Raw genomic sequence first — 23,607 nt, 5'->3', positions numbered from 1 at the left:
AGCTTTTCCCCAGAGTGAGCTCGCTGGTGTTTCAGCAGGTCAGAGGACTGAGTGATTCCTTGCCCCCACACTGAGAAGGTGAATGGCCTCTCCCCGGTGGGAATGCATTAATGTCTCTGCTGGTGAGAGATTTGAATGAATCCTTTCTCACACATGGAGCAGGTTGAAGGGTCTAAATCCACTGTGCCATCTCTGGTGCCTCAGCAGATTGTAAGATCGAGTAAGTCCCCATACGTGGGGCAGGTGAACGACCTCTCCGCAGTGTGACTGTGTCGGTGACTGTCCCGCTGGGAGGGGTAAGTGAATTTCTAATTCTGATTGAGTACGTCCTCCTGTTTTCTCAGTTATTATTGACAATCTCATTCCCCTCGCACCAGAACCTGTTCCAGTGTAACAGAAACAGCAGAATGGTTAGCTGCAACTGGTCACCTGACTGATCACTGGACACAAATGGTTCACTCTCCACAGATGCTGCCAGACCTACTGAATTTTTCCAGCAATTTCTGATTTTGTTTCTGATGTCCCAGCATTTGCAGATGTTTAGTTTTCCAATACTCGTCTGTTGCAGAGGAGTTTATTGATGAAATTAGAGGGGTTTGAAAGTTGTACGTTAGGTCACACATCAGCTATGATCATCATATCATCATGAATGGCAGAGCAGAGTTGAGGGGCTGAATGGCCTCCTCCTGTTCCAATGAAAGTTATCCATTGGCAGCTTGTGGTAACATTTCCCCTCATTGCTCACTTAACCTCCATGTCGAATACACTGTTACCGACTGAACAAACCTCCTGTGTTTGAACTAAACCTGCTCATGTTCAGTGGCTCCCTCTCCGGCCACCCGGATTTAACTCTCATCATGGAATGTTGTCTTGTATTACTGTGGGAATGCCCACAAGGACCAATCCTGGAGTCTGTATCCCCTGGGATCCACAATCACCATTTATTTCCTTCTTCCTCTTTCATTCTGACATTGAACTCTCGGTTTCAATCCATTCTCCTGTCATGCCCTTCAACGTGCCCATGTGGGTGGACTAGAGGCAACTGGGGTTTAATGAAGGGAAGTGGGGATTAGGCGGAAACACGAGGAGAGCTGACAGCAAAGACAGTTCTCATTGTAACGGCAGAGTTTCTCCGTGACCCAGTGAGTCGCGAGACACCTGAGATTGTGGGGAAAGACATTCAATCAGGGATTTGGTAAGACACTCAGACATTGACCTGTCCATCTGATTGTTAACTCAGATAGATAGAAAGAAAGATGCACATTTAGATAGCACCTTTGATGATCTAGTGCAATGAAACATGCTTCCAACCCAATGATTTCAACCACAAATCTCTGACAACACAGACACAAAGCTTTCTACTTGTACCAGGCTGTTTCTGAGCCGCCTCTTTTCTTAGGAAAAGCGTTTTGAGCTATTCAGCCTTTCCTGGTGATTATAACCGCTATGTTCCTGTAAGATTTGTGACAGAACCTTTCCTGTTCCGTGTGAGTAATGAAAGGAGCAGAAACAGTTCCTGATCTGTGAGGGGTTTTGTTTGGAGTATTTATATTTACAAATCCATTCCCACCCTCACATACAGTGTGAAATTGATGTAAAACTGAAGGAAATGAGTGAGTGAGCACCCACAGAATCATATGTGTGAGTTGAATGAATCTGGCATTAGGAAAATGGGACAACACTCGCAACACTAGTTAGAATCACAGAATCCAGTGGGTGCAGAAAGAGTCTATTCAGCCCATCATGTCTGCAATGAACTGCTCACCCACACTACCCCCATAACCCCAGATTAACCATGGCTAGCCCATCCCACATAAATTGCACACTGCAGCCATGTTAGCATGGCCAATCCAGTAACGTTACACATCTGTGGGAGGGTCACAAATTACATCCAAAAACTCGGAATTGTGGATGAAGGTTCACAAATACTTGACTCTGACACAAATGCTCTGCTTTTCAAAATAAAATCAGGGGGAAACTGCAACTAGAAAGATTTCTGATTATCTCAGGAGGAAGAGAATTCCAAACTTGTACCATTGACCCAGGGGGTGCAGTGATAGTTACAGAGGTCTGGGACCCATCAGAAATGTAACAGGTTGTGAGCAAGGTGGAGATAAGACAAGGACATAAAGACAGTCTGTCACACTGGGGAAGGCAGGAGAGATTAAATAGCAGAAATGGTCAACCCCCAAGGTCACGGGGGATAGAATTAGGACTGGGAAAGAAATAAGGAAACAAGGTGTGCAGCTGTCAAAGAAATATGTTAAAAACAGATTATAAAAGCATAGAGGGCAGAGTACAGTCTGAAATTGTTGCTCTCAATGGTGAGTACAAAAAGCTGTAAAGCCTGGGGAGTTTACAGCCAACACATACTCAGGATTGGCCAAGTGGCCTCCAACTGTGCTGTAACTTTCTGATTTTTTTTTGTGACATTTGTAGTTAACGTCTGATGACGCTAGTAACTTTTCAAATTGGACTGGAGTTTAATATTCTGGAGGAGAATCAAATAAATCACATTGATCACATTCTGCAGATCTTAGTCCATTACCCTGCATGTTCCAGCATTTCAGTTACATCCATGTCCCCTGCCGGTGGGACAGGACGTACAGGGATAGTGACGATGGTGTCTAGGTCGTTGTAAGCTATGATTCTGTGCGTATGATTGTGTCAGCTTGTTGCTTCACTAGTCTGCGTTCCAGCTCACCCAATAAGATGTTAGCAGGGTGAGACACTACAGTTGGAGCTCCTCTTCTCGCCAGGTCCTTTCATTTCTCCTTTTTAAAAATTCCTTTATCTCTTACTCTCCACTTTTCAGACTCTGACAGAAGTGTCTCAACATTGAATCATGACAATTTTTTTTAAAAGAACATGTCTCCACAAGAAAACCAATGGAGGAAAATATATTATTCTTGCATCAACTGCATTTTTCAACAAAAGCAATCCTGTTCAATAAACACTGTCTCATTTTTTCCTTCAATTCTATCAAGCGAGCTATTATATTTGATCCCTCAGTTTACCGATCTTAACAAATATCCAATCAATTTCAGAACAACATTCTGACAAAGTATTGAACCAATTTATCTGTTTAGGCTTTAGCATTAGTTATTAAGTCATTATCATTACAATAATTGCATAATAATTGGTCTGGGTAACAAGTATACTGATGTTCACAATTTAATTTATTGACTGTTTGAAAAATGGTACAGTATATCCTTTTTTCAGGATTCTAACAGTAATTATTAAAGAATTTGCATGACAATAATTATTATATGTTTTAGTTTATCTTGCTAACAACTACAGTGAAGTTTATATTTGAATTTAATCCAATCTTCCCTAGTACCTATACAGAAATATAAAAATCCATTTTATTTCCAATCAACACACTTACAAAAGAATTCATTATTTCTGATGCAACACGCACTGTTAAAAATATGACTTTTGCTCATTTGAATGATCTGTGTAATCCCAGACTTATAAATTTAGAAAAACCTAATTACTTTCCCGTGCAACAATTCCTGTTCATTTTTGCAGATAGCACAGTCAAATAGCCAGATGAAATTTATCATTATTTGTAAGTATGCTAATACAATTTTGCAAATCTATATGTTGCTAATATATAAATGTTCATTTCCATCCATAGAGTATAGAACAGTAGAGCACAGTACGGGCCCTTTGGCCACGATGTTGTTCCGACCTTTTATCCTACTCTAACATTATACTAACCAACATGCCCTTCATTTACTATCATTCATGTGCCTATCCAAGAATTGCTTAGTTGTCCCTGATGGATCTGAATCTACTACCATCACTGGCAGTGCATTCCACGCACCCACCACTATCTATAAAGAAACTATCCCAGACATCTCCCCACAACTTCCCCCATTCACCTTAAAATTATGCCATTTTGTGGGGAAAAGTCTTTCATTATCCATTCTATCTATGCCTCTCATCATCTTACACAAAGCTATCAAATAAACTCTCATCCTCTTTCACTGCAATGACCAAAGCCCCAGCTCCCTCAACCTTTCTTCATAAGACATGCCTTCCAGTCCAGGCAACATCTTGATAAATCTCATCTACACCTTCTCTAGAGCATCCGCATCCAATGTGTAATGAGGTGATCAGAACCGAACACATTATTCCAAGAGTAGTCTCACCAGAGATCCATAGAGTTGCAACATAACCTCGTGGCTCTTAAACTCAATCTCCCTGCTAATGAAAGCCAACACACCATGCACCATTTTAATAACCCTATCATCTTGGATGTCCGGTATGAGGGATCTATGGACGTGGACCCCACGATCCCACTGTTCCTCCACATTGTCAAGAATCCTGCATTTTATCTGAAAATATGCATTCAAATTTGAAATTCCAAAATGAATAACTTCACATTTTCCCAGGTTGAACTCCATCTGCCACTTCTCAGCCCAGCTCTGCATCCTGTCAATGTCCTCTAGCAACCTACAAAAGCCCTCCACACTATCCACAACTCCACCAACCCTCGTGTCATTGGCAAACCTCCTAACTCACCCTTCCACTTCATCATCCAAGTCATTTGTAAAAATCACAAAGAGCAGAGGTCCCAGAACTAATCCCTTCGGAACACCATTGGTCACCGTGCTCCAAGCTGAAAACTATCTATGTAATCTCACCCTGTCTTCTATGGACCAGCAAATATATTATCTTACCAGGCAGGTTTCCCTGTATCCCATGCCTCATTACTTTCTAAATGAGCCTACCATGGGGAACCTTATCAAACACCTTGCTAAAATCCATATACACCACATCCACTACTCTGTCCTCACCAATGTGCTTGTCACATCCTCAAATAATTCAATAAGTCTTGTGAGGCATAACCTGCCACTCACAAAGCCATGCTGGCCATCTCTAATCAATCTATACGTTTCCAAATAATCATAAATCCTGTCTCTCAGAATCCTCTCCAATAATTTGCCCACAACTGATGTAAGACTGACTCATCAATGATTCCCAGGATTATCTGAATTGCCTTTCTTAAATAAGGGAATAACTTTTGCCACCCTTTAATCATCTGGTATGACTCCAGTGGACAGTGAGGATGCAAAGATCATTGCCAAAACACAGTAATCTCTTGCCTCCCTTCCCATAACAACCTAAGTTATATCCTTTCTGGACCAAGGGACTTATCTATCCCCATGACTTTCCAATATTTTCAGCACATTCTCAGAGTTAACATCGACCTGTTCGACCATATCAGCCTGTTTCACGCTGTCCTCACAAAATCAACGTCCCACTCACTCGTGAATACTGAAGCAAAGTACTCATTAAAGACCTCCCCTACCCCCTCTGACTCCTGGCACAAGTTTGCTTCACTATAAGGGGTATAAATGTGGAATTATGTCTCAGCACTGAATTAATGTAAAGATATTGCAGTGTACAGTCACTCGATTACTTTGAATATTGAACTGTATTTTAACTGAGAAAACACAGTTGAATTGATTTGATTATATTTGACTTCATGCTAACATTTATTGTATTTCGAACCACAATAAGAGTTTCCTTTTTACCTATATGAAACTTACTTAAAATTCATCGCACATTTATGTACAGAAAATAGAATCTGCTTGTTCCTTCCTTTTTCAATGACTGTTCACTTTGAAATTGTGAAAATTGTACATTGTTAAAAGGAAGGGAAATTGTCTTCAGCTGAATATTCACATTGAATGACTGATGCATTTTTAAATCAAAGTACAATGATCACTCAGTTTTGTCAATTTGTCTTTCAAAGAATTGTCATGAGATTCCTGTTTATTTAAGACTATCATTCATTTATTCTATTGTTATTGTAAAATATTGTTTAATTTCCAGTCCATTACACACAGAAATGACATAATTAATTCCCATTCAAATTATTGCAATAAACAGCTGATTAATTTTCATTTGAGAAACCACATTAAACATAATATTGCAGTCCTACCGTCCTGAGTGGGAACATTATGAAAGGAGCTTGTGGAGCTGTGGCAGTGTCTCTATTACTAGACCCGAGGGAAGGTTTCAAATTACACCTTCAATAGAAATATATCAAGAGCTGCTCTGAATGTTGATTAGAGAGCACCTAAGCACAGACTGAGTTGCTTTTCAATCCAGCATTAGATCTGTTTTTATCTATTATATCAATAATCATAAAATCTGATACTTATCTGAGTCAGGTTACCAAGAAATATGTGTTGGAAAATTCGCTTTAGCCACTTAGCTTTTATATCTGTCTCTGTTTTCTCTAACTGAAAGAAATCTGAAGAGGATTTTCACTTTTACGAAAAAAGGGGAGATGTTTCCCACATGAATTAATGCTTCTTCGATTTACGCCTTTTCAACTTATGAAAAGTTTCATAATAATGCTTTACTTTCGGATAGTGCGGATACCTTTATCTAATTTTGTCGTTATAAGTTCCTGGAGAATATTTGAAAATGTTGCAGAATTAAAGATTACGATGTCCAAGTAATGAGATTGATCTTTTTTGTTGCGAAGGGGCAAGTCCAAACAATTGAAACACATTAAACATTATTATATCATATTATAAATTTGAAATAAAGTTGATATCTTCTTCAGTAAACTAACAAATGCTACCACCTATTACTTGTCAGTCAGCTGATTACCTACTTTGTAACTAAATGTTGTAATTCATCTAAATATGACTCGGTCCTTTGATCAAAGTGAACTTGTAATTGTTGTTCAGTTTATGAATTGTCAGAAACTTGATTTTATTTTTCCATTCACCTGTTCATTTTGACCGTAAGATGGAAATGCTTTGGAAATATTGGAGTTTGTTCATTTAAAAATAAGGTTTGCACATCTCTCACATATCTCATTTCTTGTATTATGATTCAAGAATGTTTGATATTTACTAGAATTCCACCAGAAAACATTTGTTCACTTCAAATAAGGTCTTTAACACCCAGTTATCAATCTGTTGTTAATGTTTCAGCTGTTACATTGACATTGATTAGGTACTCATTCAGAGAGATCAACTGACAATTATAAACTATTTGCAGGATTATTGAATTGAAAGAGAGATACAGACGGGCAAACATTTTTTGGAAGGAATTGCTTTTTCATTTGAATGTGTAGACTGTTCAAGAATTCTATATCGCCTTCCTATGGTTTTCTTGTCGAGAATGCAAATGTATAGTTCATGTGAATTTTAATGTGTTCTGTATTTTGAGATTTGTGCCAGATTTAAGAAGAAAAGGAGAAGCAATTAACATGAAAACTTTAGTGAATAGAAAGCCAAGTAAAATAAATTGACAGAGGCAACTTTTAGTATAATCTCTGAACATTCAGTCAAATATTTCTAATGTCAAGAGTGTGTCACTGGAAAAGCACAGCAGGTCAGGCAGCATTCGAGGAGAAGCAGAATCAAAGTTTTGGGCATAAGCCCTTCATCAGGAACTTTTTCTGATGACGGCCTAATATCCGGAAGGTCGATCCTCCTGCTCTTTGGATGTGCCTGCCCTTTTCTATTGCCACATTCTTGGCTCTGATCTTCAGCTTCAGCTTTCCTCACTTTCTCCAAATATGTTTAATGAACATGAACTGAAAAGGTTAGCATCAGCAGTTGAACAAAACCAAATTAACACATTTTTTGCAATATTTATAGTGAAAACCTGTTTGAGAACATGCAACAAATCAGATCGAACAACATCTCTTGCTGTTAGAAGCCTTGGCCATTCATAATAAAAAATAACCATGCTTTGAACAACCAGTATGGTGTATAACTACTGAACTGAAATACCAGAGGGACAACGATTGCATTTATTGGAAGAAATGTTAACTAGATCCTTACTATGATAGTGGGGATTGATCTCAGGAACAATAAGATATTTACTGTGATTATCCCACTGAACAGTAATTAGATGGTCATGAAGATCTTTGTGTGGCTTTATGTGCAGTGTTCTGTTTAAACATTGATTTCAGTAACATGGAGATATTTTACAAGATTGACAATTGACTGTTAAAGATAAGTTTTAAATGCAACATTTTAAAAAAATTGTCAGTTTTGTTTAGCGAAACACAATTCAAATTATATGGAATCCCTACTGTGTGGAATCAGGCCATTTGACCCAACAAGTCTACACAGACGTTCCAAAAAATAATCCACTCAGCACCATTCTGCTCTCAGATTACTGGACAATTACCCCTGACTAATGCACATAACCGACACATCCCTGAACAGAACGTGCAGCTTAGCATGGCCGATTTACCTAACCTGCACATTTTTGAATTGTGGGAGAAAACCAGAACATGCAAACTCCTCACAAACATGTGGCCGAGGATGGAATCAAACCCAAGTGCATAACTCTGTAAGACACAAGTGCGAACCACTGATCCTCTGTTCTCAATGCCCAGCCCCCATGCAAATAAGTGAGAGACGTGCAAAACAAAAAGTAAAAATCCCTAACTAATCATGAATGAACAATAATTAGAAAATTAATATGATCAAAGGACACAACAATATTCAGGTGAATTGCATTGTTGAATAACAAATTTGGGAATGAGCTAACTAAGAATAATGGGAAGTGACATTTGTTTCTTTCACTGATGAAGAAATTGATTTGCGTTTCATCTTTGCAACACTGCAGAATAATGATTTATGTGCCTGAAATGTTTGAATTAAGCTCTTTCCAATAACAAAATCAGTACAATCACATCGACTTCTTCAACCTTAAGACTCAAACATTCTCAATTACTTTCCAGGAATTTAGAACCAGCAGGATTAGTTAATTTGGTTTCTTGGGAACTCAAAGAGAATAAACAGCAGATTCTTTGAATTAGTCATTCAATGCGATTATTCAGTTGAATACAACATTTCTTTGCGAAAATGCTCAATTTCGAAAAATTCAAAATGCATTGTCATTGTTTAATGAGACAATACAGAGCTGTTAATTCTTTTTCATTGGACTTCACAAAACACAGGAATTTTACATGATTTTGTTGCAGGAAAAATACTTAAATCTTATTGTGATTAGAAATACAATAAATGTTCGCATCAAAGTGAAATATATTTAAATGAATTCAACTATGTTTCCACGGGTAAAATAAGAATTAATATTAACAATGATTGAGAGATTGTACACTACAATATATTTAGTTATTCATGTAAAGAGCCATAATTCCACATTTACGGCAAATACTGGATTGAATAATTATTAGGTATGAGCAACTACTGAATATAAAATTTGATCAATGAATTTAGGAATAATGAGAAATCTCATTTTGCTATGTGACTGAGGAATATGTGCAAACAAACAGGAATTATTGTAGTGAAAAGTAATTGCAGGTCTGTGAATTTAAAGTCTGTGATTATGGAGATCATTCAAATAAGCAAACATTAGACATTCACACTTAATGTTGAATGGGAAGTCCTTGGATCCATTGTGGGATACTTGACCTGAAAATAAAGCTTCATATTGCAGTGTTGGTACTCAGAAAGAATTGGTTAAATTAAAATGTGAATCTCACTTTACTTGTTCAAAAGATTTTCTTAAATAATTGTGTAATTATTATCATGGCAATGACTTGATAATTAATGTTGTACTTTCAGCAATTAAAATGATTCAATATTTCAAAAACACTTTGCTGTGATGTTGATTGGATATTTATTAAAATTGGTAAATTGTGGAATAAAATATGAATTCAAGAACAAATGAGTCAATCAGTGATTATAGAACATTTCTTTTCTTTCTTTACTAAAAAATGCAGGTAACACAAGAAATATGAATTTCTATCACTTGGTTTCCTCATAGAGACATGTTATTTCAATTTAGATGATTAATTTTATGATCAGAGTTCAGACATTTGTGTCAGAATTTGAAAGAAAGTTGATAGATAATGAAAGTGAGCAAATGATGCAGTCAATGACATTTGGTACATAAAGGAATTATAATAATTGTTCATTATTGTACAGTGATGTTGGAATAGAAAAGACAAAAAGAATCAACATGTTCAAAGCAGTTCTTTTCTTACAATTAACTGAAACCAATAATCATTTTGCAGAACACGTGATTTGAAAAAAAAAGTCATTTAATGTGTTATATAAACTGAAGACTACTTCCATTTTGCAAAAATGGAGACTTTCACAAATTCAAAATTTAGGTTTGCTGAATTATACAACAAAAATGGTTGTAATTTGAAATATCGCTTGCACACAAATTTAAAATAAGTAAACTTAAAGAATATTAGAATGACAAAACATTTGTCGTTTGCATGATTGTATTACAGTCAATATCCGTGATAAAGTAGAAGCATTGTTTTAAGCAACATAAATCATCTTTAACTACGACTGAACTGAAATAGAAGATATCAATTGCACTTGTTGCATGGATTAGTAAACAAATGCTTACTGTCTCTGGATTAGTGGTGCTGGAAGAGCATAGCCGTTCAGGCAGCATCAAAAGTGCTTCGAAATCGATGTTTCGGACAAAAGCCCTTCATCAGGAAACATCGATGAAACATCGGGCATTTGCCCGAAACATCGATTTCGAAGCTCTTTGGATGCTGCCTGAACTGCTGTGCTCTTCCAGCACCACTAATCCAGAATCTGGTTTCCAGCATCTGCAGTCATTGTTTTTACCTAAATGTTGACTGTTGTCATTGGTTTCAGGAGCAATAAGGTACTTACTCAGGTTATTCAACTGAACAATAATCAGATAGTGATGAAAGTCTTTGTGTTGCCTTATGTGTATTGTTTAGTGTGAACATTGGTTCGCTAAAATTGAGATATTTGCATGAATTAGGAACAGAGTGATAATTGGGTGCGAATGATCTGATTTAAAATCAGGCAGTTTTTGATATTACGAGGATTGTTGAGTGAAACATTCTTAAACCATCATGCAATCAATGGGATAAGTGAGAGATATGCAAATCCAACTTTCAAATGAACTCACCCTGATATTTTCACACCATTTCAAAGTCACATTCAATACAAATAGGTGACTGGAAAGCTAAAAACAAATCTTACACAATTCATAAACTGACCAGTAATTAAAAATTGATAAATAATAGCAAGTGACATTTGTTTATTTTACTAAAGAAGTAATTGATCTTTTCTCATACTTTTAGCACTGGAACATAAAATTCTATGTGTTATTTCAACTAAGATCTACAGAACAAGAGAAAATTAATGACTATCATACTTCGTATATTTCAGTTTTATGACTGCAACATTCTCAAATATTTTCCAAGGAATATTGATTGAGAGGAATTAGATACATCTTGCTATTGGACCAGAGGAAAGTATATAGCAGTTACTGTGATTATTGGAATGGACGATGATACCTCCAAAAAATCTACTGATATTGTGACTGGATATACAGTAAGTGTCAGCATCGAAGTAAATTCTAATCAAATCAATTCAAAAATGTTTCCAAGTTAAAAGTAAGTACAATATTCACAATGACTGAGAGATTGTACATTGTAATGTCCTTGCAGTATTTATTGTATGGAAGAATAATTCCACATTTATATCCCTTACTGGATTGCACAATTATTGTATATAATATATATTAGCAACAAAGGGATTTTAAAAATCATACTCGTTAAATTGAGAATAATGGTGAGCATCTTGATATTAGACTGAGTAATATGTAGAAATCAAGAGTAATATTGCAGGGAAAAGGAATTGGAGCTCTCTGAATTTCAACGACTGAGATAATTATTATCATTCAAATGAGCCAAAATCAGATACTTACAAAGAATTTTGCAAGGGATATTATTGGTCGTTTTGTATTTGCAATGGCCTGAACAAATTGGTATTCATATAGTAGCATTGACAATAAGAAATAATGAATGAAATTTTAAAAACACTGCATTTTTACAATGTCTAAGTTAAATTGCTGTGTAATTATTGTAATTGATAATTGCTTTTGGAATCCTGACAGATAAGTTGACTTAATATTTTGAAAGCACTTTGTTCTGATGTTGATTGGATATACATTAAGATTCAGAAACTGAAAATTAAAGCATAAAACTTAGCTGTATGATCTGAAAAGAATCATTCAGCAATAAGTGTTAAAAATTGATTTTGTTCAATAATGCATGCAACGGAAGAGTTCCATGCTTTCTTCCAGCAGTTTTCTTGAAGAGTCATGTCAATTTTATTAATGTAACTTTTATCACAATAAATGCTTCGACATTTATTTCAGAATTAGGAGGAAACGAATTAGGCCATGGAAGTGACTATTACTGTGAACAAAAGGTAGAGTCAATGACATTTCGTCCGGAAAGGAATTCTCATAATTGGGTGAGCATTTGTCACTGACGACTAACATGAAAGGAAAAGGAAAATTGTCTACATCTCCAAGCAATGTTTTTCTTAAAATGAAATAAAAATGAAAAATCATTTTGGAGGACACATGATTGGAAAAAAAAGGAAACAATCATTTAATGTGACATTTGAGCTGAAGACTAGTTCCCATTTCCCCATTGTAGTCTTTACCATAATTTAAAATTTAGTGTTAGTTCAAATAAAGAGCAAATGGATAAACCCCCATTGTTTTCTTGTATACCAGAAAAATGCAAATGTAAAGCAATTTTATCATGAAAATAACATTGCTCAAAATGTAATCATATCACACACAATAAATGTTTGTATTGAATTGAAATGTCATCACAGCTGCAGAAGTGTTTTTCCCTGACAGGGAATGAAGACTCAGGAGGCAGGCTGAGCTCAGGCAGGTGGAAGATGTTTACTCATGCAACAATCAGTTAATGAAGGGATCGTCCCCCGAGACCAATCTCGGAAGGGAGATCCATGACACACTGTAACAAGTACAGTAAAAATCTGCATTTTTATGCACATATAATGTGACAGCCCTCTCCTCCTCATCCAGACACTCAAATCAAACACATAATCTCAGATGGGCATCCTAATAGACAGTCCCAGAGTCTTATCATCTCATGTTGTTTAACAGGTACTATAATCTCCAGGCCTTGGGATCTTTCCACGCATCTCATTCATTCAGATTCCAAAGTTATTGCAGCACTCCCTCGGGCCTCTCAGGATGCCTTATCTGGTGTGACATTTTGAATTCTACTGTTTATTATATTTTACTTTACCAAAGTCAATTACTCCTCATATTGTTCACTGTCCTAATTATTTATGTACAAAGAAATACAAATGACAGTTAGTTTTAACTTACTTGCTTTAAGATTAGTAATATGACTTGTGTTATAAAGTTCGTTATATTGTGTAAAATTAAACAGCTACTCTCACTGTCAGGACTTTATAATTAATAGGCAGTGAACATCATATCTTGAAGCTAATTCCTAAAACTAGCTAACTGCACATCTAAGTCTGAATACTTTTCTCTAATGCTTTTTAACAGACATTGGTTACAAGTATCTAACTTATGTTGCAAATTACCCCGATGATTCTCAAGAATCTGCAATTAGAACCTTTGTTTAATGTTCTGAGTAACTTTAAAATAATAACTATTTCTGACAAACAAACTCTTCTGTTGTCGTGATAGCTGCTTAGTGAGTTAACTGGGCTGCACCCTGCAGCTGCTGGTTATTCATTTATTGGGACAACTATCCTTTCATTTATGAAGATCGGGATTGGTCATTTGTCTGTATGCTATCTGGAATTCTGTAGTCCTGGCGTTGGAGTAGGTCCATTGGTAGTGTGGTTTTTTTTAAAATTAAAGGCTGGAAGAGACTGTTAATCTTGTTTATCACCCCTCTGACACCTTGTGTTTTAGTTTGAAGGTAGGCTGCCTCTGTTTGATTGTCAGGCATTTTGTATGAGCCAGTATGGACCATTCTGTTCCAGATGGGGACAGGCCGCACCCACAACAGAAAATCAACTAAGACTCAAGTATTACAATAAAAATCACCATTCGCTACCAATGGTATCTGGAAAGTGCAATACGTTTCCATCACTGAGCCTTAATTTCACACTTAAAGCTGGATATAATGGATTTGATCAATTTTTAAATATTAGATGTAAGCAACAATTAGTCTTAAAAATCATTTCATAGAAAACTTAAAAATGATTAGAAATCTCATATAGCTGCCAGTAATGTGTAAAAATGAACAGTATTTATTGGAGTGCAAAACAATCAGACGTCTGTTAATATGTAAGACCGAATATTAATCCAATGATTTCTGTGAACATTCAAAGGATAAAGGAACAGATATTATCTGTGAGTGTTGGATGGGCAATCATTACTTAGTTTGTGGTTGTGCTGACCTGGAATAAGAGAACTATTATTCTTTGTAATATTGGCACTAAGACATAATGGGTTGAATTAAAATGGGAATTTGATGATGTTTGTTATGAAACCTAAACTGAATTGCTGTGTGATTTTTGGAGAGATAATGAATTATTAATTTTAGAATTCTGGCAAGGTAAATGAATCAATATTTCCAAATGCGTTTGCTCTGATGTTGATAAGTAATTTATTAAGATCAGTCAACTGAGAATTATAATGCTGGCATGATGAGACATTCAGTGAACATTGATCAGAACTGGTTTGTCATTCAAAATTCTCAGATCTTCAAGAATTCTACATTTGGTGTCTCTGCTTTCCTTCTGGAGAAATATAATATATAATACGAACAAGTTATGTATTATATTTAATTCATGCAATTTTTCATATCATCAATATTTACACATTTGATTCAGAATTACAAAGAAAATAAGACAATAAGGAACTTTTTTTCACAGAAACATACAGTCAACAGCATTTGTCAAGGTATTTGTTTCAATATTGTCTCTGAATAAACAGATGAATACATTTAATGGGGATCTATTCACAATGTAATGAACCACAATTGTATTTTTTATCATAACTATTGGATTGGAAACCTCTCAGAAAACTTGCCTGTCGTCAGGACTTATAGACAATAGACAATAGGTGCAGGAGTAGGCCATTCAGCCCCTTGAGCCTGCACCGCCGTTCAATATGATCATGGCTGATCATTCCTAATCAGTATCCTCTTCCTGCTTTATCTCCATAACCCTTGATTCCACTATCTTTGAGAGCTCTATCCAACTCTTTCTTAAATGAATCCAGAGACTGGGCCTCCACTGCCCTCTGGGGCAGAGCATTCCACACAGCCACCACTCTCTGGGTGAAGAAGTTTCTCCTCATCTCTGTCCTAAATGGTCTACCCTGTATTTTTAAGCTGTGTCCTCTGGTTCGGCACTCACACATCAGCGGAAACATGTTTCCTGCTGCCAGAGTGTCCAATCCTTTCATAATCCTATATGTCTCAATCAGATCCCCTCTCAGTCTTCTAAACTCGAGGGTATACAAGCCCAGTCACTTCAGTCTTTCAGTGAAAGGTAATCCCGCCATTCCAGGAATTGACCTCGTGAACCTACGCTGCACTCCCTCAATAGCCAGAATGTCTTTCCTCAGATTTGGAGACCAGAACTGCACACAGTATTCCAGGTGTGGTCTCACCAGGGCCCTGTCCAGCTGCAGAAGCACCTCTTTGCTTCTATACTCAATTCCTCTTGTTATGAAGGCCAGCATGCTATTAGCCTTCTTCGCTACTGGCTGTACCTGCATGCTTGCCTTCATTGACTGGTGTACAAGAACACCCAGATCTCTCTGTACTGCCCCTTTACCTAAATGGATTCCATTGAGGTAGTAATCTGCCTTCCTGTTCTTGCCACCAAAGTGGATAACCATACATTTATCCATATTAAACTGCATCTGCCATGCATCTGCCCACTCACCTAACTTGTCCAGGTCACCCTGTAATCTCCTCACATCCTCACCACATTTCACCCTGCCACCCAGCTTTGTATCATCAGCAAATTTGCTAATGTTATTGCTGATACCATCTTCTATATCATTAACATATATTGTAAAAAGCTGCCGTCCCAGCACGGATCCCTGCGGTACCCCACTGGTCACTGCCTGCCATTCCGAAATGGAGCCGTTTATCACTACCCTTTGTTTCCTATCAGCCAACCAATTTTCAATCCAATATAGTACTTTTCCCCCAATACCATGCACCCTAATTTTAATCACTAACCTCCTATGTGGGACTTTATCAAAAGCTTTCTGAAAGTCCAGGTACACTACATCCACTGGATCTCCCTCGTCCATCTTCCGAGTTACATCTTCAGAAAATTCAAGAAGATTAGTCAAGCATGATTTCCCCTTCATAAATCCATGCTGACTCTCTCCTATCCTGTTACTACTATCCAGATGTGCCGTAATTTCATCGTTTATAATGAACTCCAGCATCTTTCCCACCACTGAGGTCAGACTAACTGGTCTATAATTTCCTGCTTTCTCTCTCCCACCTTTCTTAAAAAGTGGTATAACATTAGCCACGCTCCAATCCTCAGGAACCGACCCTGAATCAATCGAACTCTGGAAAATAATCACCAACGCATCCACGATTTCCCGAGCCACCTCCTTCAGTACCCTTCATCTCAATATATGTTAAGATTAGCATCCTCTGCTATAAGTCATAAACTGTCATCATTGTTCTGGGAAAGATATAGTGTGTAAATTATAATAAGGTGTCTCGTACATATGTTTGGATCTGATAAGAGCATGATGATTGCTGTGATAATTGATCCTGAGAACAATAAGGTACTTACAAAGAGGTTTTCACTGAGCAGTAATTAGCTGGCTTTGAAGACCATTACAAGTACTTTAATTTCAATAATGTTAAGCTGATTTCCATGATTTGGGAAATGTTTCACAACATTTTACCAGACTTCTGGATTCTAAGCAACCAATGGGTTTCAAGTAAACACCCTTCTGTTGTTGTTATTCTCAAGTGAGGTGTATAATGCTCAGGCACTGGCTGGAAGTCTACGTCAACCTCTCCAAAACACAACTCTCGGGCTTGTTGTAACTGGATCTCCCGAACCTTTGTGACCTCTTTGACAGGGCCTTCCACTGTTTTCTGGAGCTGATTATTTTGTCTACTGTTTCCTTTAGTTTGACCTTTACAGCTCCGATTTCTCCAGCTGTAGGAATATTTAGAATGTTCACTTATGGGCCACAGGTCGCTTGACCTGAGTGGATAGATAAATATGGTTCACTTATTGTTGTAATAACGAATTGAGTCTGAATCTTTGCATTTTAACAAACAAGATTATTCAATATTTTTCAGCAGTTTACGGTGAGATTGATTAGATAGTCATTAAGAGAGATCAACTGACAATTATAAGCTGTTTGCGGGATTATTGAATTAAAAAAGGATACAGTCATGCAGATACTTTTTAGAAGGCATTGCTTTTTCATTCAAATATATAGGCTGTTCAAGAAGTCTATGTAGCTGGTCATTGGTTCTCTTGTCCAGATACTAATTTAGAATTCATATTGCTTTTATTGTGCCCAGAATATTGAGATTTGTATCAGAGTTAAGAAGAACACGAAGAGCAATTAATATCAGAACTTTAGAGAAAAGAAAGCACAGTAAATTTAAATTACAGAGGAAACAGTCAGTAATTGCTCCACATAAGCAGACAAATATTTTAAATGTCGAGATTGTGGTGCTGGAAAAGCACAGCAGACCAGGCAGCATCCATGGAGCCAGAGATTCCCTATGAAGGCCTATGTCCGAAACGTGGTTTCTCCTGCTCCTCACATGCTGCCTGACCTACTGTGCTATTCCAGCACCATATTTTTGACTCTGATCTCCAACATCTGATTTCCTCACTTTCTCCAAATATTTTTAATGGACATGAACTGAAAATGTTAACATCGGCAGTTGAACAAAACCAACGTTTTTTTTTGCAATAGTTGGACTGAAAACCTGTTTGTGACCATGCAACACATCAGGACATATGAACATCACTTGAGTTAGAATTCTTGGCCATTCATAATAAAGAATGACCACTGCTTTGACAAACCAGTATCATGTGTAATTACTGAACTGAAATACCAGAGGACAACTACTGTATTTATTGGATGGAATGATAACAGATCCTTACTGTGGCAGTGGGGATTGATCTCAGGAACAATCAGATAGTTACTCTGATTATTCCACTGAACAGTAATTAGATGGTCATGAAGACCTTTGTGTTACCTCATGTTTAGTGTTTTGTGTGAGCAACGATCTTAAAAATATTTAGCTATTTTACAAGATTTAGGAACACATTGATAATCAAGTGTTAAAGGTATTAACTGAAGTCAACTTTTAAAAAGTTAGAATTGCTTAGAGAAACGCAATGAAACTATTGTCGAATCCCTGTTAGCACAGTGTGGTAACAGGTCATTTCGTTGAAAAAAATGACCCTCCAAAGAGTAACCCACCCAAACACTTTCCCAACCATATTCCTCGACATTTACTGCTGACTAACATACACATCCCTGAACACAATGTGCAATTTAGCATGGCCAGCTCACCTAACCAGCACATCTTTGTATTGTAGGAGGAAACCACAGTAAAGTCACATAGACTTGGGGAGAATGGGTAAAGTACACAAAGACAGTTACCCGAGGATGGGATCAAACCGAGATCCCTGGCACTGTGAGGCAGCAGTGTTAATGACTGAGCCACTGTGAAACTATATGCAAAAAGTAAAATCAGTGAGAGGTAATCAAGGACAAATTTCAAATAAACACCCTCCGCTATTGTCAAAGCACGTAAAATTTACATTCAGCATGAATAGATGAATGGAAAACAATAAAAAAACAAATCTCCAGCAATTCACAAATGAAAATAATTAGAAATTTAATTTGATCAAAGCTCATTACAATATCTGTTCCCCCCCCCCCCCCCCCCGCTCCTTGTAACACGACAGAATAACAATGTGAATGTCCGAAATGTTTGAATCAAACTCTTACGAACGAAAAACCGATCACTTACGATCACTAAGCATTTTCATCTTTAAGACCACAACATTCTCAAATATTTTCCAGGAATTTAGAACCAGCAGAACTAGTGAATTTCTTTTCTTGGGAACCCGGAGAAGAGAGAAAACAGCAGATACTATTAAGAAGTCATTCAATGCGAACATTCAACTGAAGACAACATTCCTTCTTTGTAAAAATGTTCAACTTTTAAAAATTCAAAATTTATTGTCATTGTTGAATGAAATAATAAAGAGATGCTGATGATTTTTCATTGGATTTTGTTGCATGAGAAATGCTTAAGTCTTATTGTGATTACAAACACGATAAGTGTAAGCATTGAAGTGAAATATATTTACATTAATACAACTATGTTTCAACAGGTAAAATAAATATTGATTGTTACAATGAATGAGAGATTGTACACTGCAATACATATGAAGAATTAACATGATTCAATGAGATAGGTGTTCATATTGTGAGTGGCCTGTGTTCATGTAGGTATATGCATAGCCCATGAATATTCATTGACGTGCTGTTAAGGGGCCAACACATGCATGATTCTAACACCGGAGCATCTTTGTCAGTTACCAATAAGGATTTACCCCTCACTTCCTCAATTACTAAAATGAGAGCAGTCGGAGAGGTTACCTGGGAAGGTGGATGAAGCAAACCTGTCCCGATGTAGAACGGGAATATGACAAAATGTATTCAGATATGGGGGTGTGACAATCAAGAAGGGACCATTCTGGGAGTTGCTCCTATTTATTCTAAAATGGCAACTATTGACATCAACACCCGATTTTAAACATGGGGATGCTCCGGCCAGGACTGGGACAGAAAGAAAAGGAGAGGCAACCTCTCCTGAGTAGCTACATTGCAGGGAGAATGGGACAGTTAGAGAATCTGGTGGGTTATAGCTCGGACCCACTCAGCGGTGTGTGTAACTCAAACAGGAAAGTGGGTTGTTTTCATTCGACCCTGTAGAGATCGAGGGCCCTCTCACTCCCCACACAAACGGGATCTCATCAAAGCTGGGGCTGAAGAGGCAGTAATTGTGACAGTGATAGATTGACAGAAGCTGGAAATAGTCTGGGTCCATACCTGTGGACATTGAATGGCAGAAGAGAGTGGTGTTTACTGACCGAGGAGAACAGGCCTCCAGGATACTATTACCTCAGGGATCCCACAATATTCCAGTATATCCCACCGATGTGTGTTTGATGGATTCCGTCACACTGATCTTACCAATACCTCATCACCTCAAGCGGTGAGAAAGGACATATCCAGATATTAGACAGAGTATTGGGTCAGGTTAGACAGGCCAGGCTTAACATTAATACACAGAGAGTGTAACTGGGAAGGGAGGGAGACACGGAACTGGGACATCATATTGGGGAGATCAAATCAGGAAGGGAGAGGGAACAGTCCCAGCGGGAACAAAAACTATGATTATAAAACTATCCACCCGCACACTGTAAAGGGGTGAGGCAAACTTTAGGATTGTTTAATTATTGTGGGAATTTTGTGGGGAATTATCCAGAAATAGAGAACCATCACAAGACCTGGCAGAAGCGCGGACATTAACCAGGGGTGAGGGAGGCAAAATGCACACAGTCAGCATGCCTTTGGGATAGTTCATGACTGGGCTCGGTGAAGGTATGTCACCCTGTCTGTGGGCCACATTGAGCATGAAGAACAGGTCAGAGAGTTAGTGGAAGCAGCTAACTTTCCCAGTGAAGCAGCAATAATGAAGATTAGACCTCACAGGAAAGTAGAAACCCCACACCAACGGGGTAGTTGGTGAGTATGGGTGAGCATACTTACTGAAACAGTGCAGACATTTGAGGAGGATGCAGTGGCAGTAGCTACAGACGCGAGAAAGGAAAGTTTAAAGACTTTTCCAGAAACAGTCCCATAGCAGGAGAATCAGGAATGGGAAAAGGGTGGGGCAGTAATAGGACATAGGATGATCCAGCAGTGCCACTGTATAAGACAAATATTACGAAAAACATATCATGGGCTGGCCCATATTGAGCAGGATAAAATGCAATATCGGATGATCAACTACAGGAGTGTTCTGGAACAAGAAGGTTTTGTCGAAGGGGTGTAGTCTGTACACAGTGAGAGTCAGGGAAAACAATCAAGATAAAATGGAGGCAGCCGCAGGGACCCAGGGGCTCACGGGAACAATTACAGATGGATTTTACACATACACCCCCATCCCAATCCCAGGGAAGGAAATCCTGTTGGGTCTTAATAAACAGGTTTATTCAGTGGGTGGAAGCATTCCCCTGCAGATTCTGACCAAGGGACACATGTTCCAGGAAACGAATTTAAGCAGCTCTGTGGCTTGTTTGGTACTGAGCAGAAATCCCATCTCATATACCACCCCCAGAGCTCAGGGACAGTAGAAGGAATGAAGCAGACACTGAAAGCTAGTCTGACTAAGGCCCTGACAGAGACAGGCCGGGATGGGTTAGTGTACTCCCCACAATCCTAATAAAACTGACGTCAACCCCAGCAAAGGGAACTGAGCAATCCCCCTTTGAATTTGGACTATGCAGCTGCCAGAGGGTATGGTAGTGAGAGGGCAGGAGATGTACAATGGCAAGGATAGGGTGAAACAATTTGTGAAAGAACTGACAAAGAAACTGCATGGGCTTAGAGGGGAAGTTGCAGACGGACAGAGAATCAGAGCCTGGGCACAACCCTGTTAAACTGCCTCCTGCTCCCATTGTCTCACTTCCCCTCCATATGAGCATAGGTAATTGAATCCCCCAGTTACTGAAGGAAGAACCCTTTTGCCTTAATCTCTTCCCATCAACACATAATCATGAACAATACGATAATCAGTTTCTGTAATCACACATTATCATCACACATTATCACAGGACATTGGAATTCATCAAGCTTTGTAAATTCATAATTACCAGCTTTAAACTATGTAATGACAATCGCCCATGTGACTGATATGCCTTTGTCTAATTCTTACTAAATATACTGTCTCTGTGGGTAAGGCAGAGATTCATGAAGAAGAGTCTGTACAAATAGACACTCGGCTACTTCAGAGATGCTTTGAAACTCTTGCCAGCTGTCCAATAATAAAGCTACTGCCGTTGTACAGAAAACTTGTGTCGTCTGGATTTGTGGAACAAAACAGACATTAACAAGGAAGGTTAGGAGTGATCTTCAGGGTGTGGATTACAGACTTACTGGAGTGGTTCACTGATGAAGAAAATGCAGTCACTGGATTGATTTGAAGAGATTGCTATTTTCATTGAAGTAAACAAGTTAAATATATTTTTGATAAAGCTGTATAAGATTATAACACACCTAGATATAGCAGACAAAAACATCTATATTTGATAGGTGATGGCACAAGAGTAAAGACCAGATGTAAGGTTTTGAGACAGTGGGAGATGAGTAAGTGTTTCTGCTGACTGTATTGGCTGGAAATATGCAGAACATGCTGCCTATTATGGTGCTGCAGGCAGAGAAGATGAATGATTAATAAAATCAATTATATCAGATCTGAGGGAAATAAAATTGCAGAGTTTGGAGGACATACGGGGAATGAGAATGTGAGATTCTGCTATAGAGCGCCAGTTTAGATTTGATGGGCCTATTCCTGTGCTATAATGCATTTTATTTGGACTTGCTTAACTTGCTCTGGTCACTGATTAAATTGTCATTTAGGTAAATCTACTCAGTGTTCCTACTCAGACCAATACAGTCTGTCCCTCCACAGCAGGAGATAATGTTCACTGCTTTATACTGGGTTCTGGGGTGGGGGAGGGGAGGGGGGGTGTAACGGTCTGTATAACAGTCTGCCAGCATTTATCTGAAATGGCAAAACACCAGTGCAGCCAGACTACGGACCGACTCTGGAAAAGTGGGGAATGTCAGAAGGGAATTATTTACCCAGCCCACCTGGAAATTGGCCAAACCAGTCAGACTGGGGAGAAGCTGTTCAACTTCTGTGTGTGTGTGTAGGGGGAGGGGGTGGGGTGGGGTGGGTTGGGGGTGGGTTGGGGGTGGGTGGGAGAGGGATTCACTCAGGCATCCATCCTTGAAGACACCAGTCAATTTACTCATAGCCACAAGTTGAAAGATTTTTTTTTCTTGTTCACACCAAGTAATGAACAATGGTTTTGGCAGTTCATAAAGTTGTGCACATAGAGAACTTAGCTTTGGAAATGTTCACAACATTGCTGAACATGTACAGATTCACACTGGGTACAGATTTTTATTTTCCTTTGTTCATTCACAGGATGAGGGTGTCGCTGGCCCGACAGCATTTACTGCCCATCCCTAATTGCCCAGAGGGCAGGTAAGAGTCAACCACATTGCTGTGGGTCTGAGGTCACAATGTAGGACAGACCAGGGAAGGATGGCAGCTTCCTTCCTGAAAGGGCATTACTGAACCAGATGGGTTTTTCTGGCAATCGATTAATGGTCATCATTAGATTCTTAAATTCAAGAGCTTTTTTTATTGAATTCAAATTCCCCCAAGTGCCGCAGCAGGCTTTGAACCCTGGTCTTCAGAACGTTATCTGGGGCTTTGGATTAACTGTCTAGCGACAATACCGCTCGACCAATACTTCCCCACATCACTGTCCATCTACACAGTGAACAGCGGTTTTCTGGTTCATTAGAACTGGGTAATCACACATACGTTTGCTGAATAATTGCAGGAGTTTGATGTTGATGGGCTATTGACATGCATCTCTGAACCATGTATTCTGGGGTTTGTTTCTATTGTCTTGTTATCTTTTGGGGATAAAAACAGTTTCA

At 38.2% G+C, this 23,607-nt stretch overlaps 1 long non-coding RNA gene across 1 annotated transcript in view; it reads right to left on the bottom strand.

Annotated features, from left to right (window-relative positions):
• Positions 1-18,898: 18,898 nt before the first annotated feature.
• Positions 18,899-23,607, bottom strand: part of LOC140485771 (uncharacterized) — a 36,576-nt gene continuing 31,867 nt past the window's right edge. The window contains exon 7 of the long non-coding RNA XR_011962434.1: positions 18,899-21,951. This is a non-coding gene — a long non-coding RNA (uncharacterized lncRNA). The remainder of the gene's footprint in view (positions 21,952-23,607) is intronic.

The sequence above is a fragment of the Chiloscyllium punctatum genome, chromosome 14, assembly GCF_047496795.1.
Source record: "Chiloscyllium punctatum isolate Juve2018m chromosome 14, sChiPun1.3, whole genome shotgun sequence".
NCBI lineage: Eukaryota > Metazoa > Chordata > Chondrichthyes > Orectolobiformes > Hemiscylliidae > Chiloscyllium > Chiloscyllium punctatum.
The sequence above is the reverse complement of the archived record's forward strand: the minus strand, read 5'-3'. Positions and strand labels throughout refer to the sequence as shown.